Source organism: Triturus cristatus, chromosome 7 (assembly GCF_964204655.1).
Source record: "Triturus cristatus chromosome 7, aTriCri1.1, whole genome shotgun sequence".
NCBI classification, from domain to species: domain Eukaryota; kingdom Metazoa; phylum Chordata; class Amphibia; order Caudata; family Salamandridae; genus Triturus; species Triturus cristatus.
In genome coordinates, this window is record NC_140590.1 from 1,293,019,584 (window position 1) to 1,293,039,269 (window position 19,686).

The window sequence follows — 19,686 nt, forward strand, 5'->3', positions numbered from 1 at the left end:
CTCAAGTTATTCACACCTTGAGTCATCAGCGTGTTGGTGTACACGTTGAGGGGAACTCACTGGCTGATGAAGCCACCAAAATGACAGTGAGAACTGCTGCAGTTGCTGCAATTACTCGATCTAGCACGAGGATAGACAGAGACACACTGATAGCTGTCAATGCCTCAAAGGAGGACTCTGCCATTCCAAAGGACTTTCCACTAAAATATTCCTATAAATTAGATTCGCAAAACACACCATATGCTCTAATTCCAGGAGTGGGTGATAGGTTTATTCCAAACATGGATCGCAGATTAGGTTTAATTCTAGCTGCAGACGAGGGTCTGGGCTTGATGGAGCAAGGTTTCGTGGAAAACAAACTTGCTCGGATGCAATCCACTCGTTAACTCACTAACAAAGTTATTAATCAATGGGGAAGTTGTTCAGTGGCCAGGCAACATACAAAACGTGACGAAGCGGGATGAACGCAGGGGACACTTATTGGACAGGGACAGCCAATATCAAGTCTGGGATGCACTGGGATAAAAGTCTGAAACTAATGAGTTGGAACGTGAACGGGCTGGGAGACAAGGTGAAGCGTAGTATAGTGTTGCAGTACCTCAAGCGGCAGCTTCCGGATGTAGCACTGCTCCAGGAGACACACTTAATTGGTAACACCTGCAAAGCATTGAACAGATGGGGTTACACGATGGTGTCACACGCCGGGTTCACGTCTGGATCCAGGGGAGTGGGCATTATATTAAAACGTACCTTCCCTTTCCATCTCCAACATTCATGGGCGGATCCGCTGGTGCGCTTCACAGCTGTAGCGGGGCAATGGGAAGGACAAACACTAATTCTGTTAGCAGTCTACATCCCCCCCGGGACTTCAAGCCCAATCCTACAAGGACCTGGGTGTTTTCATGCTTTCCCTACCAGAGGGGGTACTTATAGCTGGAGGAGACTTCAACTCGGTTGTGTCGGGGGCGACGGACCGACTTCTACTACGAGACATTAGCGCTAGCCAGAGCTGGCTCCCGAACTTTCTGGAGGCTTTCGGCCTTGTTGATCTATGGAGACAGCAGCACCCCACCTCACGAGAATACACTTTCCTGTCGGGGGCGCACAACACCCTCTCTAGAATAGATTACATCCTTATGCATCTGCACCAGGGCGTGAGCACCCAAGAAATTAGGCACCTGGCGCGCGGCATCTCTGATCACTCCCCATTGTGGGTCCACCTCACGTTCGGGGAAAAGAGGGTGGGACATGTACCAGCGATAAATCCCTGGTACCTGAAGAACCAAGACATTAAGGCAACCCTCACGCGGGTCATAGACCATTACTTTACAGATAATGAAGGTACGGTCGACTCCTCCACTTCACTCTGGGAAGCCTTTAAAACGGTAATAAGGGGACAAGCCCTGTCAGCAATTGTGGGGACGCGTAAAGAGAACAGGAAACAAATGGTAAGTATCGAACAGGACCTTACCCGTCTCGAGGAGGAGGTGGGAGAGGGCGCAGACCAAGACGCCATCCATCGATTGCAGATAAAGGTAGCCGAGTATCAGGCCTTAGCCGCTGACGCCGTGAGGACCCTAGCCAAGTACAGGGATGGGCGGATCTACGATCAGGGAGATAAAGCAGGGAAAATGATAGCCTGGTTAGATAAGAAAGAGAGGGCACACAGAGTGGTGCCAGAGCTTAAAACCGGAGCGGGGACGGTTCTCACTGACCCACATGACATCGCCAGGGAGTTTGCGGTGCACTTCCGGGAGGTGTACAGGAAGGAGTCGGAGCGTACGGAAGAAGACTCAACAGACCTACTAGCGAATATACGGCTGTTGACCCTCACGGACGCGGACAGGGAAACGTTAGAAACGGCGCTCACAAATGATGAAGTGGCTGGGGCGATCCGCGACCTCCGCCCCGGTAAAGCGTCGGGCCCAAATGGTCTACCTATAGAGCTGTACAAACTCAAACCTTATAAACTTGCACCCTATCTCAAAAATATGTACGAAGACAGTCGAAGATTAGGGCGGCTGCCCAGGGACCAGCGTATGGCGACACTGGTGGCCATCCCTAAGGAAGGGAAGCCTAGAGATGTTTTCCGCTGTCGCCGTTGCTTTTTGCGCTCTTCTTCGAGCCGCTGGCGGCTTGGATATGGGGCGACGCGTCGATCAGGGGACTGAAATGGGCTGAGGGGTGGGAGGACCGGATATCCCTCTACGCAGATGACATCCTCCTTTATCTGGACTCCCCCCGAAAGTCCTTAAGAGTGGTGTTGGACATCTTCACCAGTTTTGGGAAGAACTCAGGCTACAAAATTAACTGGAGCAAATCGGTGACCTATGCCATACACGGTGACCCCCCTGCCCTGCCAGCTGACTGCCCTATCCAGGTGGTGAGGGAAGGGTTCAAGTACTTGGGGGTGTTCGTCACCACCGACGCTGCGACCCGCTATGAGCGGAACCTTATTCCACCCCTGCAGATACTCCGACGTGATGCTAACGCATGGAAGACGCTTCCTCTATCATTACTGGGAAGAGCTGCGCTCTTTAAAATGATGGCGTTGCCCAGGTTTCTCTATTCCCTACAAAACTACCCTGACCCGGTTCCGGATTCCTACTTTGCAGCCATTGAAAACGCACAACGGGACTTACTGTGGGATGGGAAACCACGAATAGCCTTTAGAAAGTTAACCTTGGGATGGTACGATGGAGGTATTGCCCTCCCTGACATTAGGAAGTATTACTGGGCAGCCCACCTCTCGGCCATTAATCAGTGTAGGTATAGCGACGGGGGTGATCCAGCGTACAGTCTGGATAAGTGGCTCCTCCCGGGGGGTGATTTCGTCGGGGTGCTATATGCAAAACAGAAGCGGTACCCTCTTACGGGGCCGACAAGGCACACAGTGCATCTCTGGCATGCGGTTAACCGCAACCTGGGTGGGCGTATCGGCTTACACTGGCAACACCACTCTGGGACTCAGAGATACTGGGAACGCTGGGAAGGACGAAAGGGTTCGACAAGTGGGATCTCATCGGGATCTCACGTATAGGGGATCTCTGGGGGAAGAATGGAATGATATCATTTGCGTCACTGCAGCAGACATATGACATGGCACCCTCGGAGCACTTCAGATACGCACAAGTGAGGCACTCCCTGCAGGCCAATATTCCAAAGGGATCGACACTGCCAGAGTCCTCCCCACTTGAGGACCGGCTCTTAGACGGGCACCTTCTCGAAAGGAGTATCTCCCTCACGTACAAAAAATTAATACACCATACTCCAGACCCCCTGCTGGCACTGAGGGAGAAATGGGGCAGAGACGGACTTGAAATAGACGACGAGGAATGGCAAGAGGCCTTGTCCTCTCCTAGGGAAGTGGCCATATCGGCAAGACTGCGACTGGTGCAATAGAAAATTCTCCACCGGGTTTATTTTTCCGAACGCCAATTGCTACGTATGGGGAGGAGCGCAGATGGTAGGTGCAGGAGACAATGTGGCCAAGAGGGGACATTTCTACATACGATTTGGGAGTGTCCACTGATCCAAAATTATTGGGGGAAAATACATGAATGCATGGAGGAGATTTGGGGGGTGCGGCTGCGGCCTGAGGCTAAAAGATGTCTTCTAAATATTTGGGAGCCCACGGACCTAAACACTAGAGGTAGGACCTGGGTGACGCTGGGGCAGATGGTCGCCAAAAGGAACATTGCAAGGAATTGGGGAGCGGCAGCGCCACCAAAGGTCAGTGCCTGGAAACAGGACATGAACTTGTGTATGGCGAGGGAAAAAACGGTGTACGTGGCCCGTGGATGTCCCCGAAAATGGACACAGTTATGGACTAAGTGGAATGTATACTTGTGGGAATATATGTGAGCCCCCACTGGCCCCCTCCCTGGAAGAACTAGCAATGCTTAGCAGTCCCAGAACCGAGACAGAACATTAGTGTGAACGATGTTACATAACTGCTATAATTCTGTGACCTAAACTGTACCTTGCGTAAAGAAATTTACGCTTGTATGCCACTGTCTTTTGTTATTTGTTTAATAAAAATAAAAAAAAGATAAAAAAAAAAAAGTTATTAATCATGTTTCGTGAATAACTAATACGCACCACATGAACACGCGCGTTAGTGAAGCTTGCATATGTGTGTACTAACGCGGATAACAATGAAGACGGACTAAAACCGCTTTAAATGGGGAACTGTTGTGCATATGCGTCAACTGCATCTACGCAGTATGATGTATTAATGCTTGGAGGGAAATTCTGGCGCCTGAGCAGAAGATACTAAAATGGAGTCTTGAAGACTCGCGTGCATGGCATCTGCTTACTTGAAACGAAAACAAGCTATTTTACTAACGCCAATGCGGGAAAAGTATTAATAAGTAAAGGGGAATAGAGTAGAGGTGGATGGTATACAGTGCGACCACTTTATTTGTGAAATTAATATTTGTCTTTCTGACTTTATCGCTAGTGCGTATTTGGGCCTCTCACATATAACTGGATTAAGCTGAGTGATGCAAAGTCCGCGCATGCCCACTTAGTGAAGCCATGAAGGCCATGACTGTGCAATTTGAAAGGGAGCCAAGATTGAGTGTTAGAAGCTTGGGAACGGATGGTGAAAAGTTCAACGATATGAGGACTCTTATTCAGAATGTTATTAAATTGTTTCAAAATGAACTAAAAGAGGTATGAGAACTAAATTTATGAATTAAAATTAAGGGGATGAGTTTGCGAACAATAGCTGAACTGATTTTAATAACATGTAAGCATGGTGTGATGGAGCTTCCCGCTTGCCTGACCAATCATATTTCGTATTTTTACAATATTGAAACTTTAGTGGGTGGAACATGAAGAACAAAAGGTATTACTAAGATAGCTTTAGTTAGTTAGTCAGAAGAGAGCAGAGACACAGATGCTGAGAGTCGTGGATGTTGTCCTTGCAGATGAAGAGGAAGAATTGCTGAATGCAGATGATGAAGCCATGCTGATGCTGGGAGAGATGCTGTGAGATGCTGTGAGATGCTGATGAAGAGCCTAATGCAGAACCTGAAGCAAAACTTTCTATCCTAATTAATTGGGTTAGATCAGGAGATCGCGGAATAATCTCGAGAAGGAAGAGAGTGTCAGAGAGGGGTGCGGCGCAATTGTCGGTATTCTAGAGAGGTCAACTGTCCTGTCCTGAATCCTGTCCGGAAGTCTTTGTCTACTGACCTATTCAAGGGGACCCTTACCAGCCCTTTTGTCCAGGGGGTTAGTCTTTCACACGATTCTTGGTAAATATAATTTCTCGTTATTTGCAGATGCTCTTTTCTCTCTGCCCTCTCCCTTGCTGAACATTGATTATTGCTCGAGTCCGAGGTAAATGTTGTTTGTGTTTAATGGATTGAATTTTCTCTCCTATGAATGTTGGTGACTATATTGTATTTTGGAATGGTTCACATGCATTTAATTTAGATAAGATTTAAAGCTTCCTGAGTCTGTGGTGATTCACTTTAAATAAAGAATAGTTAAGAGTTATGTTAATCATCACCATCAACTAGTTCAACTAATGGTCCATCGACCAGAGGAAAGAACTTTTTGATCAGTGAAAAGGTTAGTTAGGAGTATGAAATAACTAATCCTGAATATTGTGAGAAATATATAATAAATCTTTTGACCAAACCAGAGGTTTACTCGATCGTGTGTTTATGGGCCCAGGTGAGTATATGGTAGTAGAGTATCTGTTATTGGTGAACCGCTGGATCAGTTTTCTAGTAGCAGAGTTATGATTATTATTGACTAGTTTGGTGATAAATATTGTTATTGATTATTGATTTATGTTTAACAAAAGAGTTAGTGTCTTGTTTTATGTTGTCTAGAAGCACAGGTACAGAGGTTGTTTGGGCATCCCGGGAATGGAATAGCTGGTGGTGATATAAGCCATACTGCAGGAGGTTACTCGTCTGTTGTCGTAACACTGAGAAGCTACAGAGGGCTGGCAGCATTGAATTAGGGACTATATCGTGTAAAAGTAGAGTGCGGCTGATAGCAAAAGAGGTTCGCAGGTGAAACTTTGGTCTCATTTCCCAATAAGGGTGACTCTGGAGAAGTAAAAGGTTCTTCTGAGCTTGAATTAAGGGTAAACAGGGGTTTTACTCAAAGTGAAAGGAATTCTGGAATAAGTTGTAATCTATCTTGATTAATGCAACAAACAGAGTAGCGAATGTTTTATGTTGTTACTAACAAAGTTTTATTTTGAGAAAATTTAAAGAAATAAGTTTTCGTATTACCTTGTAATCAGTCGCAGGAGTTATACTGACGTCACAAAGAGCCGCGCTGGGATTGGTTGGAACCGCGAGCGTGAGAAAGAAGCAGATTGTAAATGGAGGGCCAGTAGTGAGGAGCAATACTGACATCACAAAAGGCCAGGCTGGCATTGGTCAGACCGCAGGCGCGAGCCTGAGTTTGACTGGTTGATAATTAGAAGCCGCGCTAGGATTGGTTGGAAAATAACTGTATGCGGAGTCCTCATTTGACTGCGGCTGTGAGCCGTGCTGACATAGGACGGGACGTAGGTAATAGAGTTCGAAGATATACGGAAGACTCTTTTCTGTATCACCCTTGTTGACAACAACTTTCACCTTTGAACTTTCCACCTGGTCCCTGCCGGTCCCAGCGAGGAGGAGTCACGGGCTCAGGAGTGCTGCAAAGCACCGCGAGGGAACCAGTGAAGCGGGAGCCCTTGTTGACAACATCTTTCACCTTTGAACTTTCCACCTGGTCCCTGCCGGTCCCAGGTCCCAGCGAGGAGGTGTCACGGGCGCAGGAGCGCTACAAAGCACCGCGAGGGAACCGGCGAAGCGGGAGCCCTTGTTGACAACAACTTTCACCTTTGAACTTTCCACCTGGTCCCTGCCGGTCCCAGGTCCCAGCAAGGAGGAGTCACAGGCGCAGGAGTGCTACAAAGCACCACGAGGGATCCCGCTGTGCGGGACGCTTGCAGGACGCATCCCAGGGCAAAGACCGGGCCAAGACAGACCCGTCTGAGCCCGTCCGAGGCCGAAAGAGGCTGGGCTGGGCCCACTCTCTTGGCCCAGTGGATTGAACAGACGTACATAGTAACGACCACACGGAGAGTATCAACAAACCTTAGGGCCCTTAGGTACTGTTTCTCAAAAGAAGTTTTATACAGTAAAAGTAATCATCGTTACGGTCTGAGAATTACAGATGAAAAGGGGTCTTAAATCGCCTATCCAGCCTATCTTATACTGTCCCCCACATGAATATCCGCCTGGTGTCAGGGGGTCTGACAAACAGATAACACAGATAGAATGAGGAAAAGAAAGGCGGTAACCGCTCAGCCTCCGCATCTAAAAAAGGCCCTGGGTGATACTAAGCACACGTTATTGAGTTACCTGACAGGGGCAATGGGGGCAATAGAGAAGCAGATATCCTCGGTAGAAGAGTCATTAGTGTCAGGCACGGTAGGCACAAATGAAGGGCCACATAATGCAATTGTAGGGGCAAACATAGGAGCGGCAAGCTCTCCCGGGGAGGGTCCACATGACATTGTACCCCAGAACGGTTGCATCCAAATTATAACAGATCAAATAATACTCAGTGATCATGACTCGTTCACACAACCCCCACATAAGCGGCAAAAAAATCCGACATATACAGTTGAAAGATCTGAGGCATTCGAAGGGGAGAGACACACATACTAACTCTCAATTCCATTGGGACAAACACGGCCAAAGCTGCTAAACCTGGTAAAAAAGCACCTGGAGTAAAAAAAAAGGCACCTTGAAAAGCATAGTAGGGAGAGATAACAAGGCAAAAACGAATATCCGAGACATTGATCTAAGGAATTTAACTACCTTGATTCAAAAGTTAGACCTTTTTCTGAGAGACTCACTAGCCAAGATTGAGGAAAAAGTAGACAAGATAGAGGTATGCCTGACAAACTTTTTAGCCAGGGAGGAATCTGTTAAACACACAATTAATGATCACAGACAACAGGGTAATGGTAAATCCGAAACATGCAGGAGTTTAGACCTACGGAGCGATCAACGCCAGATTAATCATAATAGAGAAGCCATAAGGCTTAATACGATCAAACCTCACCAACTAGACCGCCCACCTCCCGCATGTACTCCCACACTTAACACAACTGGCCAATACCCAAAAGTCATGCAAAATAGGGGGAATAAGGGATCAGTTACACAATACTGTTCCAACCAGATCCCTTGCTACCAACCTAAAGCGCCTTTATTTGTAAAGACTACTTTCACCGAACCATCCTATTTAGATTTACCGCCTGCAGTCACACCATGCATGGTAGTACTTGCAAATGTCCCTAGGCTAAGGCCTGATAATAGTGAATCCTGGGAAACCCTAAGAAATAAGGCACTCCATTAGTTAAGCGCAAAGGTTAGTTTCATGGAACAACTTTTTATGGCGTTCAAGATGGTCCGTAAGGTTATGTGGGTTGGTAAAGATCGAAAAACCCTACCAGGTGACTGTGTGGTGCAACCGTTTAAAAGACCCCAGCTAGTGCAGAACATTCTATAGAAGGCAGGGAATAACCTCATAAATAAGGGAGGTATTAATATTCTACCCCTCGTTTTTTTACCAACCTTCTTTTGAGCTGGAGAGAGGCGGTAGTCGCAGGGTTACTGAGGCAAGAAATCAGTACACATATGAAGTACCGGTGGGAAATCGCTTTGCATTATTCCCCTCCCTAGATGAGAGAGTATGACTGGATCAGTCACTCAAAGCCACTGCTTTCAATCAGCATGCCCAAACCCTTTATGAACTAGAAACTCTTGACTCAAGCCCTAGCAGTGTTCTCTTAGAAGAGGAAGATAGGCCACAGAAACAGAGTGTAGCCCTAGAAGACAACTCATTAGGTATCGCCGACAATTCTAACAGCAGACCAGAGATAGGCCTAAGAACACTTAAGGATAGGAGCCCAGACTTTATTTCTCCCACTGACTTAGCAAGTGACACACAAAACATACTAAGAGCTAATGGGAATAGTATTCCGATTTTATATTGGCACATAGCGGGGCTACGATCCAAAATAACTAATCAACTCTGGCACGATTTTGTGAGGAAATTCAACATCTTTTGTTTACAAGAGACGTGGTCTCCGAATGAAATGCACATTGAGGGCTATAAGACCTAATATACACCAGCCATACCATCTATACATGGGAGGCCGAAGGGAGGGCTGAGTATATATGTCTCAAATTTGTTTAGGATAAACAAAATATCCTTTACTATCTAATAACCGAACTACCAACTTGTGATTATGAATATGGACAAGCAAAATTCTGTTGTCTTGATTAATTTTTACAAAAATGCACAGAATGAACACTTGGTGGACATTTTAAAACAGCTTAGTTACTCTTGACATGAAATCCAGAATGGCAGTATAGAGAATGTTCTATTTCTGTGTGTTGGGGGATTTTAATACCGCTTTGTGTTCATATAATAATGATGTAATATACGGACTCAAGGACGGAGATAATTGCAATTTGCCCCACCTTCTGCTCTGTGCTTATGGGGATGCTCTAAATTATATTTTATTTTTTCTGGACATGGGTTTCGCAAATGTATTAAGTTCACCACCAATCCCATTTACCCAGACTTTCAATGGGAGAGGTTTGAGTTTGATCATTGATTTTTATAATAATTACGAATAGGTTCGCCCCGCCTATAAAGCTATAAAACGCATTAGAACTCCATAAGTGATCATTTCCCCTTGAGCGTGACCATATCTCTCCCATCAAAAACATGTAGCCCCCATAATAAGAGGATATATGCTCCTCAAAATCTGGTAATCGATAAAATTGATGGTTATTCCATAAAATGGGATAAGGTAGAAACACAGAAGATCATTAAAACAGTGGTAGAGAAAAGCCTAGAACCAATAATGAAATGTTTGAACGAATCCACATCACACGAGGAAGTACTGGGGTTCTATGAACAAATAACAGAAACAATTAGGAATGCATTGAAAGTCGAAATAAAAAAGGGGAACAGAAAGAACAAGGGGTGGTTCAATAGTAATTACACAAAAGTCTATACAGAATTAAAATATGCTTTACATAAAAAAAGAAAGGACTATAACTGAAATAAAGCAGTGTAGGAAGGCATATAACCAGGCTGTGAAAACACGTAAGGAAGAATTAAAGAAAAATACCTGGGCAGACCTACATAAGGCAAGGGTAACAAGGACAGTACTGCCTTTTGGCGCGTGGTCAAATCCCCTTTTCTGACAACAGAAGTTCACCCTACTATAGAAATCGCCATCAATGAAGGCACACATGGTGGAATATTTCTCCAAGATCTTTGGACAAGAAAGGAAGGAGGATTGCACAGCTGTAAGTGCCATAAGCCCCAGTTCTCCACCACTAGACTTTCCAATTGAATTAGCTGTCACCCTCAAGTAGTACAATCCGCTTTAAAAGCTAGTAAGGGGGGGAAAGGCTCCGGGCCCCGACGGAGTATCTGTTGACATTTTTAAATATAACATAGAGCTTTGGAGTCCATTATTAACGCGAGTGTTAACCGCCTGCTGCACGATCAGACTTATAGAAACATGGTCAGACTCCATTATAGTACCAACTTTTAAAAAAGGTCACAGACAGAACCCGGCATGTTACCACCCCATTGCCTTGCTGGATTCAGTGGGTAAAGTGGCAGGCCGCAGAGTCCTCAATCGGCTCCAACAATGGGCCGAGGACAATAATGTAATATCAGACCTTCAATTTGGTTTTAGGGAGAGTCTAGGTACAATAGAACAAGGTCTCAATTTAACCATCCTAATGGGGAAATATACAAAAGCAAGAAAGGTAAAAATGTACCTGGCCTTTGTCGACCTCACCGCCGCATTTGATTGCGTATGCCATGAAAAACTATGGAGCATCCTAGATGCAATGGGGGTTGAGGCACCTTTATTTCACTTCTTAAGAGAACTTTATACAAATGCAAGTACTCGGGTATGGTATGGACTCAATGGAGAACGTACAACGTTGTTCCAAGTGGAGAGGGGGGTTAGGCAGGGCTGAGTCCTGGCACCTTTCCTTTTGACTCTATATACCAATGGCTTGGAGAAAACCACGCTGGAAAGGTGTCGAGACCTACCTCAGTTGCAAAAACGCCCTATACCTGCCCTACTCTACGCGGACGATGCTGTAATTATGGCCCGAACTCCTATAGGGCTACAGAGGGCCCTCAATAGCTATAATGAGTTTATGAAAAACTTAGACCTAAAAATCAATAACACTAAAACCTTTATAATGAACTGTGGGGGGGCGGAAGAGAGCAGAGGGACATTTTCGTAGAGAGCAAAAAAGTGGAAACCACAATAACGTACCCCTACTTAGGAATTTTAATTGATAACAAAGGATCGTTGTATCAGGCCATTAAAGCCAGGAAACTTCTTTTTATGAGAGCGACGACAGCCCTAATAAATTTTTCACAAAAGCTAGGAAAGAGGCCCCCAGTAGAGCGGATTAAAATTTACCGAGCTAAGTGCGTCAGTACAGCTATCTACAGGGCCGGGATATGGGGATACTGTGATGTAAATGAAATACAGAGGGTTGAGAACGCATTTTTAAAGGTATTTATTGGCTGTTCCACGCTGTACATCGACCTATATTTGCCACACTGAGTTGGGCCTACCATATATTACAGACATAATAAAGGTGCAACCAGTCTTACTGTGGCACCGGATCTGGAACTCGTTAAAAACCACATTCAACCGGCACGTATTAAGCGACAGTCTTAAGTTAGAACACGCCTTAGAGATCAGATGGTTGAAATACATAAAATAATTCATGGCTGATTTAGACCAGCCTGAATACTATCACAATCCTTCCTCGATGGGCTCAATCTCTAGAAAGGTTTTAAAAAACAATGCATGACCCACATGGAGGCAAACAGATTCACCAGCGAGCCATCAAGGCCTACAATTCAAAGGAACAAATTGATGCTCTCTACCCTCGATATTCAACCATATTTAACCTACACAACAAGAGGGTATGACAGATGTGTCCTCACATGCCTCAAACTCGATGTATTTCATCATTTGGTAAGTATCCCGACCATAAACGACTGGTCTAAAACTCTACCAAATTGTCCTTGTGACGGAGTCTCACCCCAATCAACAATTCACATAGTACTATTTTGCAAATTTGACTTAGAGCTGAGGAAGAGGTGGATTAAACCCATCTTGAAAATTTGGGGTGTGAGGCAATGTCGTCCGGCACTGCAGTTTTTAGATAATTAATGTTTTGTTTGAAACATTGTTCTATTCTTGAAACGCACGATCAGATGTAGGAAATATCTCTGAACTTTGTCCCTCTTTTAAAACATGCTCCCAGGCCTTAATTCATAACTATTCTTAAACCTGTATATCTTGCTCTATCTTTTTATATTAATTCCTTTTATAATCATTGTATAATATTAGTAATATGAAATGGTAAATCTGTCTTGACTTTTTTAATGAATTTTTAATGACTATTGTGTAATAATTGCGACATGGTAATGTAAAATCTGTGCTTTTATGGGGTTTTTTGTGTGCAAGATTGAAAACCGAATAAGGCTAAATTTGATTGATTGATTGTATTGTCAGTCTGAAATGTTTGGAAGTCGGAAGAAAATGACGTTAATGAAGAAAATTAAAAATGTCTTAAAGAAAGACAAACCTGTAATGACTAGAGAGGGAATTCCTATTCCGCCACCTAAAATACCTGCTTCATTCATGATGATGGAGAAAGGATATCACACATGTGTATGGTTGGAGAATTGGGTGGAGTATACAAAAGGTGATGGTGTTTTGGCTTTTCCAGAGCATGGTACTTTTAACCTAGAGATATTACAAAATTTGAGAGATAGAATGAATATGTTGGAACCAAGTCCTAGAATGACTCAGTATGAAGCTTTGGAAAATGCAAGATTGAGGCATTTGATCGTGAAAAATTCAGAAGTGGTCGGAGATTTATAGGATTTTTGTCTAGATATCCGTATGAGTCAAGTGGAGATCAAATGAAGCGTTGGAGAAGAGCTGTAGTGACAGAGGGTTTATATCCAGTATTAATGGCTGAAGAACAGTCAGGAGGCAAGTGTAAAGAAAAAAACTAAAAACATGAATACGACAGGACATGGTGAATCAGATGATGATTTGTTGGAGGATATTTAAATTAAGAACCCTCCATTGTACCAAGAAGAACCTAGTAGGGTTACCCCAAGTGCACCGATGTTAGGAACGCCTTTAACACCACAAATTTTATATGATGTGTCAGTTAATAGGGTGTTACAGGATAATGAGAGAGAAACCTTAATTAAACTAATGCAGAACTAGTTCAGAAAATAAGCCAATTGAATTTAAATGCCGAGGCCTTGACAGTACCAGTGACTATTGGTCCTGTTATCCTGTTATATGGAGATAAAAATGTTTGCCCGAAACCTCAAGTTGTAACAATCCCTATGAAAAAACCCAGAAAAGAAGTTGTGATGTCCGATGATCAGGCCAGTAAGAGTGATTCGGTCATTAATGGATCTCCCAATAATGGAACCTTTAGCAGAAACCCCAAAGAGAGTTTCACCTGAGATTTTGAAAGAAAAAGGGTCTATGGTCCCTATAAGAACAGGTGGTTCAACAACGGTTGCTCCTGAAGATTTAGAGAGATGGGCACAGGGAATGGAAAAACGAAACACACACTCAAAGATTCTAGATATCAGCAGATTGAAAGTAGATTTGGAATAAATGAGAGCTGGTAATGTGAGCACAGAACGATTGAACATTTACAATGATGAGGAGTTGTTTTTATGCAAGAGCATAACCAGGAGAGTGAAGGTATTCCATGAGAACTTAACAGAAGTTGCATCAGAGATTGGAATAGATATAGGGAAATCGAAATTATTGCAAAAACCACATCGAGTGGAGTTTACTGAAAAGGATTTAGAAATTGTGAATATTTCTGGTAAAAGATTACAGATAAAAGAGTTGATGAACATTTTGCGAAAACGGGGAGACATTGACAAATGGAGGATTAGGTGGACAAGAAAGAAATATGAAGTACAAGCGAAAGTAGTGTCATCTGCATTTCCAGTGAGAGAATCAGATAAGGTTGAGAGAATATGTCCAATGAGAGAAGTTCCTGGTGGTGGATATGTTCATGTTTCTTGGAGCAGACAGGATATTTTTTCATTTACGAATGACTTCCCTAGGTTGAGAGAAAAACCGGTTGAATGGTAAAAACAGGTGGAAAGATTTGTAAAAGTTTCAAAGGTTTTGCTGAAGGATTTGGATGGTTTATTTGATATTGTGGTTCCAGCTGATTTATGGACAGAATGTAAGATTACAGTTGATTCACCGAATGAGAAATATCCAAGGGATTCCAAAACAGGAGCACCATCAGAAGAGGTGATGAAGAAATATCATCAGGTGATTACATTTTTGAAAGGGAAAATTCCTCCTAAAGAGACAGATTGGGTAAAAATAGATGGAACAACTCAGGAGCCAAAAGAGTCAGTACACGCGTACTATGAAAGGTTGTTACAGGTCTTCAAGCAGTATAGTGGATTTGAGGACATTGGAGACATTTTGTATATCGGTTTGTGTATGGTCTGAAACCAGAGATTATTCAGATGTATCAACAGCACATGTTGTGCTGGCAAAGCAAGACAGTAGGTGAAATATTGAAATATGCAAATTACTGTGACGACAACATTGAGGCAAAACATAGAAAGCTTAAAGAGAAAATGATGTGGGCACAGGTGAAATTGGCTGAACAGCAGGAAGCAAAATTAATTTCTCAGACTGATAATGAGATGAAAGACCAGAATCAAGGTGAACAAGTGTCGAGTGGTGGTAAAGGACGAGGACAAATGAATAGAGAGGAAGACATTTCCTTGTCATGCGAGCAGAAAGCTTGGACATTGGAAGAACAAGTGTAAAAATGTCCAGAATAATAATGGGCCAAATCAAAATTTTAATCCACAGATGCAGAATGAAGTGGCTGTGAAACAGCAGCAGCAGCAGGTAGTTACTCCACCAGTTGCCACAACCTCTTATGCTAAACCATGTGAACATTCAAAAATACAGTGTGAACACCGGATTTCATGGAGAAAGTGGTAAGAATATCCCTGTGGTTTCACAATATTTTTTACAGAATGATGACGAATCGGACTATAAGCATTGACGGTGCCTGAGGGGGGAGGAAGAGGAGTGCGTGCTTGGCGCATCCTTGCCGGTAGATCAGACAGTCCATTTATTGATGGGAAAGTTGAAGGTAGTGACATCACTCTTCTACTGGACACTAGTACTACCCAATCCACTGTGAGAACAGCAGACATCCCATACCTACCCCTCTCGGGAGAAACTATCCAAGGTGTAGGGGTGTCAAATAAACAGATTAGAACCCCAGTTACAAAACCAATGGATGTGCATATTGGAAATTTTAAAGACATGCATTGGTTTATAGTGTGTGACTGAAGCCCAGTAAATCTGTTAGGGAGAGACATATTGTGCAAGATGAATTGTACAATCTACTGTATGCATGATGGTGTTGCTTTCCAAACACCTGACTAGGACGTTGTTTATAAGATGATGTTAGCTAAACAAGGTACAGAATAGGATGAAATGTTTTCATTTTAGTAACTGAAAGTGATTTGCCGGACGAATTGAGAGCCACAGTAAATCCAGAAGTGTGGGACTTTACAGGAAAGGATGTAGGGCTAATGGCGAATGTAGACCCCGTGAAAATAGTGGTGAAAGAAGGTGCAGTTCATCCAAACACCCGACAGTACAAAATGAGTCCAGAAGTAAAAGCAGGAGATGCTCCAGTAATTGAACAAATGATTAAACAAGGAATCCTGAAAGAAATAATGAGTAGTCCTTGTAATTCGCCTATCATGGGACTCAAAAAGCCTAGTGGTAAGTACAGGATAGTGCAGGATTTGAGAAAAAAATAAACAAAAATGTAGTGCCTTATTGCCCAGTGGTGCCAAATCCAGCAGTGATTCTTTATCAAATTCCCTGGAATGCAAGTTGGTATACAGTAATTGATTTGTGCCAAGCATTCTTTTCCATTTCTTTATACCCAGACAGTCAGAATCTCTTCGGTTTTCGGTTTGAAAATCATACTTTGGCATGGTGCCGAGTTCCTCAAGGGTACACAGAGAGTCCCTCAATTTTCAATCAAATGCTGAAAAAGTGTCTAGAGTCATTAATTATGCCCCGGAATCAGTTCTGGTTCAGTACATTGATGACCTATTGGTGGCATCAAAGACACAATAAGATTGTGTCACTGACACAATTGCATTACTGAACAAGACGTTAGATATCTAGGGCATCAAATAGAAAGAGAAGTTAGAAAAGTGACCCCGGAAAGAATAAAAATAATCAAACAAATGCAACTACCCCAGACACAGAAGGAGATGAGAATGTTTTTGGGAGTGGTTGGGTACTGTAGGTAGTGGATAAATAGCTTTTCTCTGCTGGAGAAACCATTGATACAACTGACTCAGAAATGAGAAAAAGATCCAATTGACTGGAATGATGACTATTTGGAAGCATTTGTGAAACTGCGAAATTGTCTGTGTGAGGCCCCTGCTTTGGGCATTCCTGACTATTCAAAAGAATTTGTGCTGTTTTGTTATGAGAGAGAGAAATGTTCACTTTCAGTTTTAGCACAGAGACATGGATTGAGCTGACGTCCAGAGGCATATTTCTCTGCCACTCTGGATCCAGTGGCTTCAGCCTTACCTGGCTGCTTAAAAGTAGTAGCTGCTACCTGTAGGAGTCTGGAGCAAAGTGAATCAATTGTGATGGGACATCCTGTAAAAGTATATGTTCCACACTCAGTTGAGATTCTTTTGACAAGAACGCGAACACAGCACCTCACTCCTAGTCGATAAACTAAGTATGAAAGAGTGATTTTGGGAGCAGAAAACGTGACAGTGGTAAGATGTACACTAATGAATCCTGCCACGTTATTGCCAGATCCACGTTGTGAGGAAGTGAAAGATGAGATTGATCATAATTGTTTGGATGTTACTGAATTGTGTAATAAGCCTAGTCCAGGTATAAAAGAAATACCATTGAAGGAATCTGATCATGAATTGTTTGTAGATGGGTCATGTCTGAGAATCGAAGAAGGAAGGCTAAGCGCGGCATATGCTGTATATAAGATATCAGGAGTCATTGAAGCATCCTGTTTACCGGGAGTCAAGTCTGCACAAGTAGCTGAATTGGTAGCCTTAAAAAAGGCATGCAAAATTTGGAAGAATTGGGGAGTAACCATATTTACGGATAGTCAATATGATTTCGGGGTTGTGCACGACTTCGGCCAGCTCTGGATGCAGAGGGGATTTCTGAATTCTTCGGGATCTCCTATCAGAAATAGTAAAAATGTAAAGGATTTGTTAGAAGCATTACAATTGCCAAAAGAAATAGCGGTTGGTAAATGCGCTGCACATCAGTCAGGAAAGGACTATGTGACGGCAGGTAATAAGTACGCAGACCCAATTGCTCAATATTGTGTGAGAAATACAATGGCACTTAACAGAAAAGTGGAAACAGGTGAAACCAGCTGCCAACCTATGTTTTTCTCAGTTCCAGAAACATGGGATGAGGGTAGACAGTTGCAGGAAGAAGCTGAGGAAAGGGAAATCTGGATAAAGTCAGGTTGTACTAAAAGGACAGAGAGCCTTTTCCAAAGATGCTTTATCTGTCGGCAGCAAAACCCAGGCAGGAAGACAGTGGTTAGTTGGGGAAAGATTAGAAAGGCAGAAGGACCCTTTGACAGACTGCAGTTAGACTTTATCGAGTTGCCTCCATGCAACGGATTGAGGTATGTACTTGTCATAGTGTATCTGTTCTCGAGATGGGTAGAGGCATACCCCACAAGAAGAAATGACAGTCTCACAGTTGCTAAATTATTGTTGAGGGAGTTGATACCTCGTTTAGATTTTCCAGTTACTTTGGAATCAGATAGAGGACCTCTTTTTAATAATGAGATTATTCGATTAATCTGTGATGCATTTGACATTGAACAAAAACTGCACTGTGCTTATCGTCTAGAGGCTTCTGGAATAGTTGAACAGCTTAACGGCACAATCAAGTCAAGATTAGGGAAAGTATGTGCATTCACAATGCTAAAATGGCCAGATGCATTGCCTCTTGTACTAATGGGTCTCAGACGTATTCCTGATGAGAAAACAGGATGGAGTCCACATGAAGTACTCATGGGAAGGGCAATGAGACAAGCATTTATTCCTGGAAATAAAATAAAGAATATAACTGATGATCTGGTATTGGACTATTGCAAAGGATTGGCTGAAATGGTGCTTTATGTCTCTCATCAGGTTGGAGAAGACGCAGTTGCAAGGCAGCCAGACCAAGCGCATGATTTGAATCCTGGAGACTGGGTGTTAGTGAAGAAACACACGAGGAAATCGTGTTTAGCATCCAGGTGGGATAAACCACGTCAAGTCATACTGGTCACTACCACAGCAGTGAGGAGTGCAGGTTTACCCAATTGGATTCATGCTAGCCATACCAGAAGGATTCCAAGTCCACCCGAAGAACGAGAGCAGCAACTGACCGAACAAGTTGAAATGGCAGAAGCTGAAGATTGTGAAGTCGAAGAATCTGGAGTGACAGCTTCTGAAAGACAAATAGATGATGAACAACCAAGTACAAGTCAAGAAGGGTGGATAACGATGATTGAAATACCTGAAGCTGTAATCGAAACAAGAAGAACAAATAGATTAGAGAGACAGGAGGGAAGAGAGGAAAAGACAGGGAAAGAAGAACACACGCAGGTAGAAATGAACAAAGCTATTCAGAAACCTGACCAGGGTAAGATAGACGAACAAGAACAAGTTCAGGCAGAAAAAGATCAAATTTAAATAAGACCTTAACAGGACCAGATAGATCTAGAAGCACAGGTTCAGGCAGAAGAAGAACAAAATACAATATGACCTGAACAGGTGCATGCAGAAGAAGATCCAAATATAGAAAATACAGTACAAAGACAATTAGAAAGGGAAAAGGAACAAGAGCAGATTGTGCCTAGACAAGGTAAACATAAAAGAACTTTGGAAAAAGACAGAGAAGGTGAAAGTGCAGTTCAGGTCAAAAGAGTTAGAAAAGGTGATAATTGGCCAGGTGGAGTGAAAAGATTAAGATATTACTTAAGGAAGTCAGAGAAGCAACCAGAGTAAGTAAATGAAGTTTCAAGTCAAATTAGATCCAAAACAACCAATAGTAAGACTTACGCGAAGAAGTCCAAGATGGAGGATTCTGAACAGAAAATACAAGGTCCCTGAGTGGACCCAGGTAATTCTAGAAGAATTAGAAAATTTAGATTTACTCGAGGAATCTGAGAAAGTTCATGTTGCACAGATTGATGACAACAGATTAAGACCACATTGGAAATAATTATTTTGAACAAAGAAAGAAAAAAGAGAAAATACATTTTCTCAGACTAAAAATGGCAGAAGTTGAAGTCACTGAACAACCGAGACGAAGTATAAAAAAAAGTGTTTAGGATTTTGCTTATGTAGTATTCTACTAGTAGTATTAGTGTGTTTATTTCTAACAGTAGGAGTACCTTTGTTAATGGCAAGAAGTAACAAAAATAATATAACTACTAATGAGATAGAATAAAGGGAGCTAAAATAGAAATAGGGGTAGAA

At 43.0% G+C, this 19,686-nt stretch overlaps 1 protein-coding gene across 8 annotated transcripts in view; it reads right to left on the reverse strand.

The window, feature by feature from the left end:
- Positions 1-19,686, reverse strand: part of LOC146811923 (sulfotransferase 1C2-like) — a 393,580-nt gene that overhangs the window by 274,646 nt on the left and 99,248 nt on the right. The window contains exons 2-3 of one of the 8 annotated variants that reach the window (XM_085618887.1): positions 19,267-19,333; positions 18,591-18,652 (exon numbers count right to left, since the gene is read on the reverse strand). The exons of 4 other annotated variants lie outside the window; for them this stretch is intronic. The gene's annotated coding sequence lies outside the window, so the exon portion shown is untranslated. 3 more of the 8 variants (XM_085618885.1, XM_085618888.1, XM_085618886.1) reach the window with 3 other exon arrangements.